Raw genomic sequence first — 11153 nt, forward strand, 5'->3', positions numbered from 1 at the left:
GAGTATCTAAGCCTGTCATGTGTGATACTATCTGCTGAGCCAGAGTATCTAAGCCTATCATGTGTGATACTATCTACTGAGCCAGAGTATCTAAGCCTATCATGTGTGATACTATCTGCTGAGCCAGAGTATCTAAGCCTGTCATGTGTGATACTATCTGCTGAGCCAGAGTATCTAAGCCTATCATGTGTGATACTATCTGCTGAGCCAGAGTATCTAAGCCTATCATGTGTGATACTATCTGCTGAGCCAGAGTATCTAAGCCTATCATGTGTGATACTATCTACTGAGCCAGAGTATCTAAGCCTATCATGTGTGATACTGTCTGCTGAGCCAGAGTATCTAAGCCTATCATGTGTGATACTATCTACTGAGCCAGAGTATCTAAGCCCTTGTGACATCACGCCCTGCCCCCTCCATTCATGTCTATGGGAGGGGGCGTGTCAGCCGACACGCCCCCTCCCATAGACATGAATGGAGGGGCGTGGCATGACAGCTCGAGGGGTTGTCACCATCACGGCCTCCGTCTCCAAGCCTTCTGAAGCACCAGAGTGCCCCTTAAAGTTAATTTGAAGCAGTTAAGGAGCTGTACTCGCGGTGACTGTCGGTGACTCCGCCCCTGCTGGTCATTAACCCTTTAGATGCTGTTATCAATGCCGATGACAGTGTCTAAAGTGAATCTAAAACATGGCGGTTAGAACAGTGGAACTTATCGTCCCCCGCGACGTGATTGCTGTGGTTGGATAAGCTAAGATGGCGGCGCAGGGTCCCCATTCCTGCCTCCGATCGCCGATTCAGTGAGCAGCCTGGCCAGACTGTATCAGTGGATCACCGAGCGCATAGGAACAGAGAGGTTAAAAAAAAATAGTCCCTCGAGTTCACTGAGTTCTTCTGAGTGTAGCAGAGCTGGGTGTTTATCAGATGTAGCAGAGCTGGGTGTTTAGCAGATGTGGCAGAGCTGGGTGTTTAGCAGATGTAGCAGAGCTGGGTGTTTATCAGATGTAGCAGAGCTGGGTGTTTATCAGATGTAGCAGAGCTGGGTGTTTAGCAGATGTAGCAGAGCTGGGTGTTTAGCAGATGTAGCAGAGCTGGGTGTTTAGCAGATGTGGCAGAGCTGGGTGTTTAGCAGATGTGGCAGAGCTGGGTGTTTAGCAGATGTAGCAGAGCTGGGTGTTTAGTAGGTGTAGCAGAGCTGAGTTTAGCAGATGTAGCAGAGCTGAGTTTAGCAGATGTAGCAGAGCAGTTTAGCAGATGTAGCAGAGCTGGGTGTTTAGCAGATGTAGCAGAGCTGGGTGTTTAGCAGATGTAGCAGAGCTGGGTGTTTAGCAGATGTAGCAGAGCTGGGTGTTTAGCAGATGTGGCAGAGCTGGGTGTTTAGCAGATGTGGCAGAGCTGGGTGTTTAGCAGATGTAGCAGAGCTGGGTGTTTAGTAGGTGTAGCAGAGCTGAGTTTAGCAGATGTAGCAGAGCTGAGTTTAGCAGATGTAGCAGAGCAGTTTAGCAGATGTAGCAGAGCTGGGTGTTTAGCAGATGTAGCAGAGCTGGGTGTTTAGCAGATGTAGCAGAGCTGGGTGTTTAGTAGGTGTAGCAGAGCTGAGTTTAGCAGATGTAGCAGAGCTGAGTTTAGCAGATGTAGCAGAGCAGTTTAGCAGATGTAGCAGAGCTGGGTGTTTAGCAGATGTAGCAGAGCTGGGTGTTTAGCAGATGTAGCAGAGCTGGGTGTTTAGCAGATGTAGCAGAGCTGGGTGTTTAGAAGATGTAGCAGGGCTGGGTGTTTAGCAGATGTAGCAGAGCTGGTTGTTTAGCAGATGCAGCAGAGCTGGGTGTTTAGCAGATGTGGCAGAGCTGGGTGTTTAGCAGATGTAGCAGAGCTGGGTGTTTAGCAGATGTAGCAGAGCTGAGTGTAGAAGATGTAGCAGAGCTGGGTGTTTAGCAGATGTAGCAGAGCTGGGTGTTTAGCAGATGATGTGGCAGAGCTGGGTGTTTAGCAGATGTAGCAGAGCTGGGTGTTTAGCAGATGTGGCAGAGCTGGGTGTTTAGCAGATGTAGCAGAGCTGGGTGTTTATCAGATGTAGCAGAGCTGGGTGTTTATCAGATGTGGCAGAGCTGGGTGTTTAGCAGATGTAGCAGAGCTGGGTGTTTAGCAGATGTAGCAGAGCTGGGTGTTTAGCAGATGTAGCAGAGCTGAGTTTATCAGATGTAGCAGAGCTGGGTGTTTATCAGATGTAGCAGAGCTGGGTGTTTATCAGATGTAGCAGAGCTGGGTGTTTATCAGATGTAGCAGAGCTGGGTGTTTATCAGATGTAGCAGAGCTGGGTGTTTATCAGATGTAGCAGAGCTGGGTGTTTATCAGATGTAGCAGAGCTGGGTGTTTAGCAGATGTAGCAGAGCTGGGTGTTTAGCAGATGTGGCAGAGCTGGGTGTTTAGCAGATGTAGCAGAGCTGGGTGTTTAGTAGGTGTAGCAGAGCTGAGTTTAGCAGATGTAGCAGAGCTGGGTGTTTAGCAGATGTAGCAGAGCTGAGTTTAGCAGATGTAGCAGAGCTGGGTGTTTAGCAGATGTAGCAGAGCTGGGTGTTTAGCAGATGTAGCAGAGCTGGGTGTTTAGCAGATGTAGCAGAGCTGGGTGTTTAGCAGATGTAGCAGGGCTGGGTGTTTAGCAGATGTAGCAGAGCTGGTTGTTTAGCAGATGCAGCAGAGCTGGGTGTTTAGCAGATGTGGCAGAGCTGGGTGTTTAGCAGATGTAGCAGAGCTGGGTGTTTAGCAGATGTAGCAGAGCTGAGTGTAGAAGATGTAGCAGAGCTGGGTGTTTAGCAGATGTAGCAGAGCTGGGTGTTTAGCAGATGATGTGGCAGAGATGGGTGTTTAGCAGATGTAGCAGAGCTGGGTGTTTAGCAGATGTAGCAGAGCTGGGTGTTTAGCAGATGTAGCAGAGCTGGGTGTTTAGCAGATGTAGCAGAGCTGGGTGTTTATCAGATGTGGCAGAGCTGGGTGTTTAGCAGATGTAGCAGAGCTGGGTGTTTAGCAGATGTAGCAGAGCTGGGTGTTTAGCAGATGTAGCAGAGCTGGGTGTTTAGCAGATGTAGCAGAGCTGGGTGTTTAGCAGATGTAGCAGGGCTGGGTGTTTAGCAGATGTAGCAGAGCTGGTTGTTTAGCAGATGCAGCAGGGCTGGGTGTTTAGCAGATGTGGCAGAGCTGGGTGTTTAGCAGATGCAGCAGGGCTGGGTGTTTAGCAGATGTGGCAGAGCTGGGTGTTTAGTAGGTGTAGCAGAGCTGGCTTTAGCAAATGTAGCAGAGCTGAGTGTAGCAGATGTAGCAGAGCTGGTTGTTTAGCAGATGTAGCAGGGCTGGGTGTTTAGCAGATGTGGCAGAGCTGGGTGTTTAGCAGATGCAGCAGGGCTGGGTGTTTAGCAGATGTGGCAGAGCTGGGTGTTTAGTAGGTGTAGCAGAGCTGGCTTTAGCAAATGTAGCAGAGCTGAGTGTAGCAGATGTAGCAGAGCTGGGTTTAGCAGATGTAGCAGAGCTGAGTGTAGCAGATGTAGCAGAGCTGAGTTTAGCAGATGTAGCAGAGCTGAGTGTAGAAGATGTAGCAGAGCTGGGTGTTTAGCAGATGTAGCAGAGCTGGGTGTTTAGCAGATGTGGCAGAGATGGGTGTTTAGCAGATGTAGCAGAGCTGGGTGTTTAGCAGATGTAGCAGAGCTGGGTGTTAGCAGATGTAGCAGAGCTGGGTGTTTAGCAGATGTAGCAGTGCTGGGTGTTTAGCAGATGTAGCACAGCTGGGTGTTTAGCAGATGTAGCAGAGCTGAGTTTATCAGATACATCACAGCTGGGTTTGGCAGATGTAGTAGAGCTGGGTGTTTATCAGATGTAGCAGAGCTGGGTGTTTAGCAGATGTAGCAGAGCTGGGTGTTTAGCAGATGTAGCAGAGCTGAGTTTAGCAGATGTAGCAGAGCTGGGTGTTTAGCAGATGTAGCAGAGCTGAGTTTATCAGATACATCACAGCTGGGTTTGGCAGATGTAGTAGATCTGGGTGTTTATCAGGTGTAGCAGAGCTGGGTGTTTAGCAGATGTAGCAGAGCTGGGTGTTTAGCAGATGTAGCAGAGCTGGGTGTTTTGCAGATGTAGCAGGGCTGAGTTTATCAGATGTAGTAGAGCTGGGTGTTTATCAGATGTAGCAGAGCTGGATGTTTAGCAGATGTAGCAGAGCTGAGTTTATCAGATGTAGCAGAGCTGGGTGTTTAGCAGATGTAGCAGAGCTGAGTTTAGCAGATGTAGCAGAGCTGAGTTTAGCAGATGTAGCAGAGCTGGGTGTTTAGCAGATGTAGCAGAGCTGGGTGTTTAGCAGATGTAACAGAGCTGGGTGTTTAGCAGATGTAGCAGAGCTGGGTGTTTAGCAGATGTAGCAGAGCTGGGTGTTTATCAGATGTAGCAGAGCTGGGTGTTTAGCAGATGTAGCAGAGCTGAGTTTATCAGATACATCACAGCTGGGTTTGGCAGATGTAGTAGAGCTGGGTGTTTATCAGGTGTAGCAGAGCTGGGTGTTTTGCAGATGTAGCAGAGCTGAGTTTATCAGATGTAGCAGAGCTGGGTGTTTATCAGGTGTAGCAGAGCTGGGTGTTTAGCAGATGTAGCAGAGCTGGGTGTTTAGCAGATGTAGCAGAGCTGGGTGTTTTGCAGATGTAGCAGAGCTGAGTTTATCAGATGTAGCAGAGCTGGGTGTTTATCAGATGTAGCAGAGCTGGATGTTTAGCAGATGTAGCAGAGCTGAGTTTATCAGATGTAGCAGAGCTGGGTGTTTAGCAGATGTAGCAGAGCTGAGTTTAGCAGATGTAGCAGAGCTGAGTTTAGCAGATGTAGCAGAGCTGGGTGTTTAGCAGATGTAGCAGAGCTGGGTGTTTAGCAGATGTAGCAGAGCTGGGTGTTTAGCAGATGTAGCAGAGCTGGGTGTTTAGCAGATGTAGCAGAGCTGGGTGTTTATCAGATGTAGCAGAGCTGGGTGTTTAGCAGATGTAGCAGAGCTGAGTTTATCAGATACATCACAGCTGGGTTTGGCAGATGTAGTAGAGCTGGGTGTTTATCAGGTGTAGCAGAGCTGGGTGTTTTGCAGATGTAGCAGAGCTGAGTTTATCAGATGTAGCAGAGCTGGGTGTTTATCAGGTGTAGCAGAGCTGGGTGTTTAGCAGATGTAGCAGAGCTGGGTGTTTAGCAGATGTAGCAGAGCTGGGTGTTTAGCAGATGTAGCAGAGCTGGGTGTTTAGCAGATGTAGCAGAGCTGGGTGTTTAGCAGATGTAGCAGAGCTGGGTGTTTAGCAGATGTAGCAGAGCTGAGTTTATCAGATACATCACAGCTGGGTTTGGCAGATGTAGTAGAGCTGGGTGTTTATCAGGTGTAGCAGAGCTGGGTGTTTTGCAGATGTAGCAGAGCTGAGTTTATCAGATGTAGCAGAGCTGGGTGTTTATCAGGTGTAGCAGAGCTGGGTGTTTAGCAGATGTAGCAGAGCTGGGTGTTTAGCAGATGTAGCAGAGCTGGGTGTTTTGCAGATGTAGCAGAGCTGAGTTTATCAGATGTAGCAGAGCTGGGTGTTTATCAGATGTAGCAGAGCTGGATGTTTATCAGATGTAGCAGAGCTGAGTTTATCAGATGTAGCAGAGCTGGGTGTTTAGCAGATGTAGCAGAGCTGAGTTTAGCAGATGTAGCAGAGCTGAGTTTAGCAGATGTAGCAGAGCTGGGAGTTTAGCAGATGTAGCAGAGCTGGGTGTTTAGCAGATGTAGCAGAGCTGGGTGTTTAGCAGATGTAGCAGAGCTGGGTGTTTAGCAGATGTAGCAGAGCTGGGTGTTTAGCAGATGTAGCAGAGCTGGGTGTTTATCAGATGCAGCAGAGCTGAGTTTATCAGATGTAGCAGAGCTGGGTGTTTAGCAGATGTAGCAGAGCTGGGTGTTTAGCAGATGTAGCAGAGCTGGGTGTTTAGCAGATGTAGCAGAGCTGGGTGTTTAGCAGATGTAGCAGAGCTGAGTTTATCAGATGTAGCAGAGCTGGGTGTTTAGCAGATCTGGGTGTTTAGCAGATGTAGCAGAGCTGGGTGTTTATCAGATGCAGCAGAGCTGAGTTTATCAGATGTAGCAGAGCTGAGTTTATCAGATGTAGCAGAGCTGGGTGTTTAGCAGATCTGGGTGTTTAGCAGATGTAGCAGAGCTGGGTGTTTATCAGATGCAGCAGAGCTGAGTTTATCAGATGTAGCAGAGCTGAGTTTATCAGATGTAGCAGAGCTGGGTGTTTAGCAGATGTAGCAGAGCTGGGTGTTTAGCAGATGTAGCAGAGCTGGGTGTTTAGCAGATGTAGCAGAGCTGAGTTTATCAGATGTAGCAGAGCTGGGTGTTTAGCAGATGTAGCAGAGCTGGGTGTTTAGCAGATGTAGCAGAGCTGAGTTTATCAGATGTAGCAGAGCTGAGTTTATCAGATGTAGCAGAGCTGAGTTTTGCAGATGCAGCAGAGCTGAGTTTTGCAGATGTAGCAGAGCTGAGTTTTGCAGATGTAGCAGAGCTGGGTGTTTAGCTGATGCAGCAGAGCTGAGTTTTGCAGATGTAGCAGGGCTGAGTTTTGCAGATGTAGCAGAGCTGAGTTTTGCAGATGCAGCAGAGCTGAGTTTTGCAGATGCAGCAGAGCTGAGTTTTGCAGATGTAGCAGAGCTGAGTTTAGCAGATGTAGCAGAGCTGAGTTTTGAAGATGTAGCAGAGCTAAATTTCGGAGCAAATGTGTCCAGCAGGTGGAGCAGAGCTGAGTTTAGCAACTGCAGAAGAGCTTAGTAAAGTACTAAGCAGATACAATGGAGCAAGTGCAGCAGGAGGATGTAGCAGAGCTGGGTGTTTAGCAGATGTAGCAGAGCTGGGTGTTTAGCAGATGTAGCAGAGCTGGGTGTTTAGCAGATGTAGCAGAGCTGGGTGTTTAGCAGATGTAGCAGAGCTGAGTTTAGCAGTTACATCACAGCTGGGTTTGGCAGATGTAGCAGAGCTGGGTGTTTATCAGATGTAGCAGAGCTGGGTGTTTATCAGATGTAGCAGAGCTGGGTGTTTAGCAGATGTAGCAGAGCTGAGTGTTTAGCAGATGTAGCAGAGCTGGATGTTTAGCAGATGTAGCAGAGCTGAGTTTAGCAGGTGTAGCAGAGCTAGGTTTAGCAGATGTAGCAGAGCTGAGTTTAGAAGATACATCACAGCTGGGTTTGGCAGATGTAGCAGAGCTGAGTCTCGCAGAGGCAGAAGAGCTGGGTGTTTATCAGATGCAGCAGAGCTGAGTTTATCAGATGCAGCAGAGCTGAGTTTATCAGATGTAGCAGAGCTGGGTGTTTATCAGATGCAGCAGAGCTGAGTTTAGCAGATGTAGTAGAGCTGAGTTTAGCAGATGTGGCAGAGCTGGGTGTTTATCAGATGCAGCACAGTTGAGCTTTGCAGAAACAGCAGCGCTGAGTCTAGTAGATGGAGGACAGAGCTGAGTTTATCAGATGCAGCAGAGCTGGGTGTTTAGAAGATGTAGCAAAGCTGAGTTTATTAGATGCAGCAGAGCTGGGTTTAGCAGAGGCAGGAGAGCTGGGTGTTTAGCAAATGTAGCAGAGCTGGGTGTTTGGCAGATGTAGCAGAGCTGGGTGTTTAGCAGATGTAGCAGAGCTGAGTTTAGCAGATGTAGCAGGGCTGGGTGTTTAGCAGATGTAGCAGAGCTGAGTTTAGCAGATGTAGCAGAGCTGAGTTTAGCAGATGTAGCAGAGCTGAGTTTTGCAGATGTAGCAGAGCTGAGTTTTGCAGATGCAGCAGAGCTGAGTTTAGCAGATGTAGCAGAGCTGAGTTTAGCAGATGTAGCAGAGCTGGGTGTTTAGCAGATGTAGCAGAACTGAGTTTAGCAGATGTAGCAGAGCTGAGTTTGGCAGATGTAGCAGAGCTGAGTTTGGCAGATGTAGCAGAGCTGAGTTTGGCAGATGTAGCAGAGCTGAGTTTATCAGATGCAGCAGAGCTGGGTTTAGCAGAGGCAGGAGAGCTGGGTGTTTGGCAGATGTAGCAGAGCTGAGTTTATCAGATGCAGCAGAGCTGGGTTTAGCAAAGGCAGGAGAGCTGGGTGTTTAGCAGATGTAGCAGAGCTGAGTTTATCAGATGCAGCAGAGCTGAGTTTATCAGATGCAGCAGAGCTGGGTTTTAGCAGATGTAGCAGAGCTGAGTTTTGCAGATGTAGCAGAGCTGGGTTTAGCAGAGGCAGGAGAGCTGGGTGTTTAGCAAATGTAGCAGAGCTGAGTTGAGCAGATACATCACAGCTGAGTTTGTCATTTGGCACCTGCTGTGGTTTTCCACATGACTGCAGGTAAGCCGAGCGCAGTATTGCCAGCCAAGGCCTTGTGGTGTGAGTTGGGTGATGGCTCAGGGGATGTATAGTGTCAGGTTCTGCACAGTTCCTATGGTTATAGGGATTCTTCAGGCAGCAGCAATGTTCATGTGTCATGTGATCTGCAGGAGGCGCAGTCATGTGAGGTCACAGAGCGGCGCAGTGCCCCCTGCAGGGCTCACATTCTATAGAAAGCAGATGTGGTGGTCACTGCCTGGGGGGGATTACAGGAATACAGGGGTGAGGGGACATTCCCTGGTACTAGTAAATACACAAGGCTCCTGTTATAACACTCCACTGCCTCTCATCCAACTTTCCTAGACCCCTGCATGGCAAATCTTTGCAGTTCTAAAGAATGCAACGTTATCTGGAATCTAGAAAAACTGAGTTGCTCCCCCTGTGTACCACTTCTCTATAGTCCCATATACAAACGAGAAAGTTGAAAGGTGCAGTACCACCTACAACCTGTAGGAGTGATGTGCAGTTAAATCACAGTTAAAGGGGTACTCCACTGGAAAACATATATATATATATATATATATATATATATATATATATATATATATTTATTTATTTTTTTTATTTTTTTTATTTTTATTTTTATTTTTTTTAAATCAACTGGTGCCAGAAAGATAAACAGATTAGTAAATTACTTCTATATAAAAATCTTAATCCTTTTTACAAATTTACAAATCTGTTTAACTTTCTGGCACCAGTTGATTTAAAAAAAAAAAATGTTTTCCACCAGAGTACCCCTGTTTTACACCAGAATGCACTAAACTAGTGTTTCCCAACCAGAGTGCCTCCAGCTGTTGCAAAACTACAACTCCCAGCATGCCCGGACAGCCGAAGGCTGTCCGAGCATGCTAGGAATTGTAGTTTTGTAACAGCTGGAGGCACCCTGGTTCGGAAACACTACACTAAACTGAGTGCAGAGCTGTAGTTTATGGCACTACTGATCCCAGCATGCCCATAGATAGGAGAGGGAGATAGATTATCTTATATTTGCATTTGTACGAACCAGCGATTTCCAATATTACTTTTTACAATTTTTCCCTTTGGCGCGTCCTCTGGCACTAGGTGGCGCTGTTTGTTTCAGAGCACAAACAAGAACATCATTCTGTAATTGGGTCCCTGCTATCTCCACAGGAGCCCCCCCCCCCCCCCTCCAGGACTATGTTACTTCACACAGTCACCCACTTGGAATGTTGGACAGGCTCCACTATCTGTATACTGCTGCTATCTCTATGGGATCAGGATATATAGTAGTTATACACCTCCCCTCCAGCTCTATCTGTATACTGCTGCTATCTCTATGGGATCAGGATATATAGTAGTTATACACCTCCCCTCCAGCTCTATCTGTATACTGCTGCTGCTATCTCTATGGGATCAGGATATATAGAAGTTATACACCTCCCCTCCAGCTCTATCTGTATACTGCTGCTATCTCTATGGGATCAGGATATATAGTAGTTATACACCTCCCCTCCAGCTCTATCTGTATACTGCTGCTATCTCTATAGGATCAGCATATATAGTAGTTATACACCTCCCCTCCAGCTCTATCTGTATACTGCTGCTATTTCTATGGATCAAGACATATAGTAGATATATACTTCCTCTCCAGCTCTATCTGTATACTGCTGCTATCTCTACAGGATCAGGATATATAGTAGTTAAACACCTCCCCTCCAGTTCTATCTGTATACTGCTGCTATGTCTATGAGATCAGTATATATAGTAGTTATATACCTCCCCTCCAGCTCTATCTGTATACTGCTGCTGCTATGTCTATGGGATCAGGATATATAGTAGTTATACACCACTCCTCCGGCTCTATCTGTATACTGCTGCTATCTCTATGGGATCAGGATATATAGTAGTTATACACCTCCGCTCCAGCTCTTTCTGTATACTGCTGCTGCTATGTCTATGGGGCTAGGATATATAGTAGTTAAACACCTCCCCTCCCAACTCTATCTGTATACTGCTGCTATCTCTATGGGATCAGGATATATAGTAGTTATACACCTCCCCTCCAGCTCTATCTGTATACTGCTGCTATCTCTATGGGATCAGGATATATAGTAGTTATACACCTCTCCTCCAGCTCTATCTGTATACTGCTGTTACCTCTATAGGATCAGGATATATAATGATTATACTCCTGCCCTCCAGTTCTATCTGTATACTGCTGCTACCTTTATAGGATCAGGATATATAATGATTATACTCCTGCCCTCCAGCTCTATCTGTATACTGCTGCTACCTCTATAGGATCAGGATATATAATGATTATACTCCTGCCCTCCAGCTCTATCTGTATACTGCTGCTACCTCTATAGGATCAGGATATATAGTAGTTATACACCTCTCCTCCAGCTCTATCTGTATACTGCTGCTACCTCTATAGGATAAGGATATATAATGATTATACTCCTGCCCTCCAGCTCTATCTGTATACTGCTGCTACCTCTATAGGATCAGGATATATAGTAGTTATACACCTCCCCTCCAGCTCTATCTGTATACTGCTGCTGGATCAGTATATATATTAGGGGTAGCGCCCTTTAAGATACAGTTCCAATTTCTCAACAGACCAATAAATAGTTTACAAATCTGGATTAGCAATAACATAAATAAACAATTTCTGCGGAGTAGGAATCTTGTTTGGTGAACGCTCCCCGATCTGGCAGCACTTCAGATATTTACTCTGGCAACCAGGGTGCCTCCAGCTGTTGCAAAACTACAACTCCCAGCATGCTCGGACAGCCAAAGGCTGTCCGAGCA

Source organism: Hyla sarda, chromosome 4 (genome assembly GCF_029499605.1).
Source record: "Hyla sarda isolate aHylSar1 chromosome 4, aHylSar1.hap1, whole genome shotgun sequence".
Lineage (NCBI taxonomy): Eukaryota > Metazoa > Chordata > Amphibia > Anura > Hylidae > Hyla > Hyla sarda.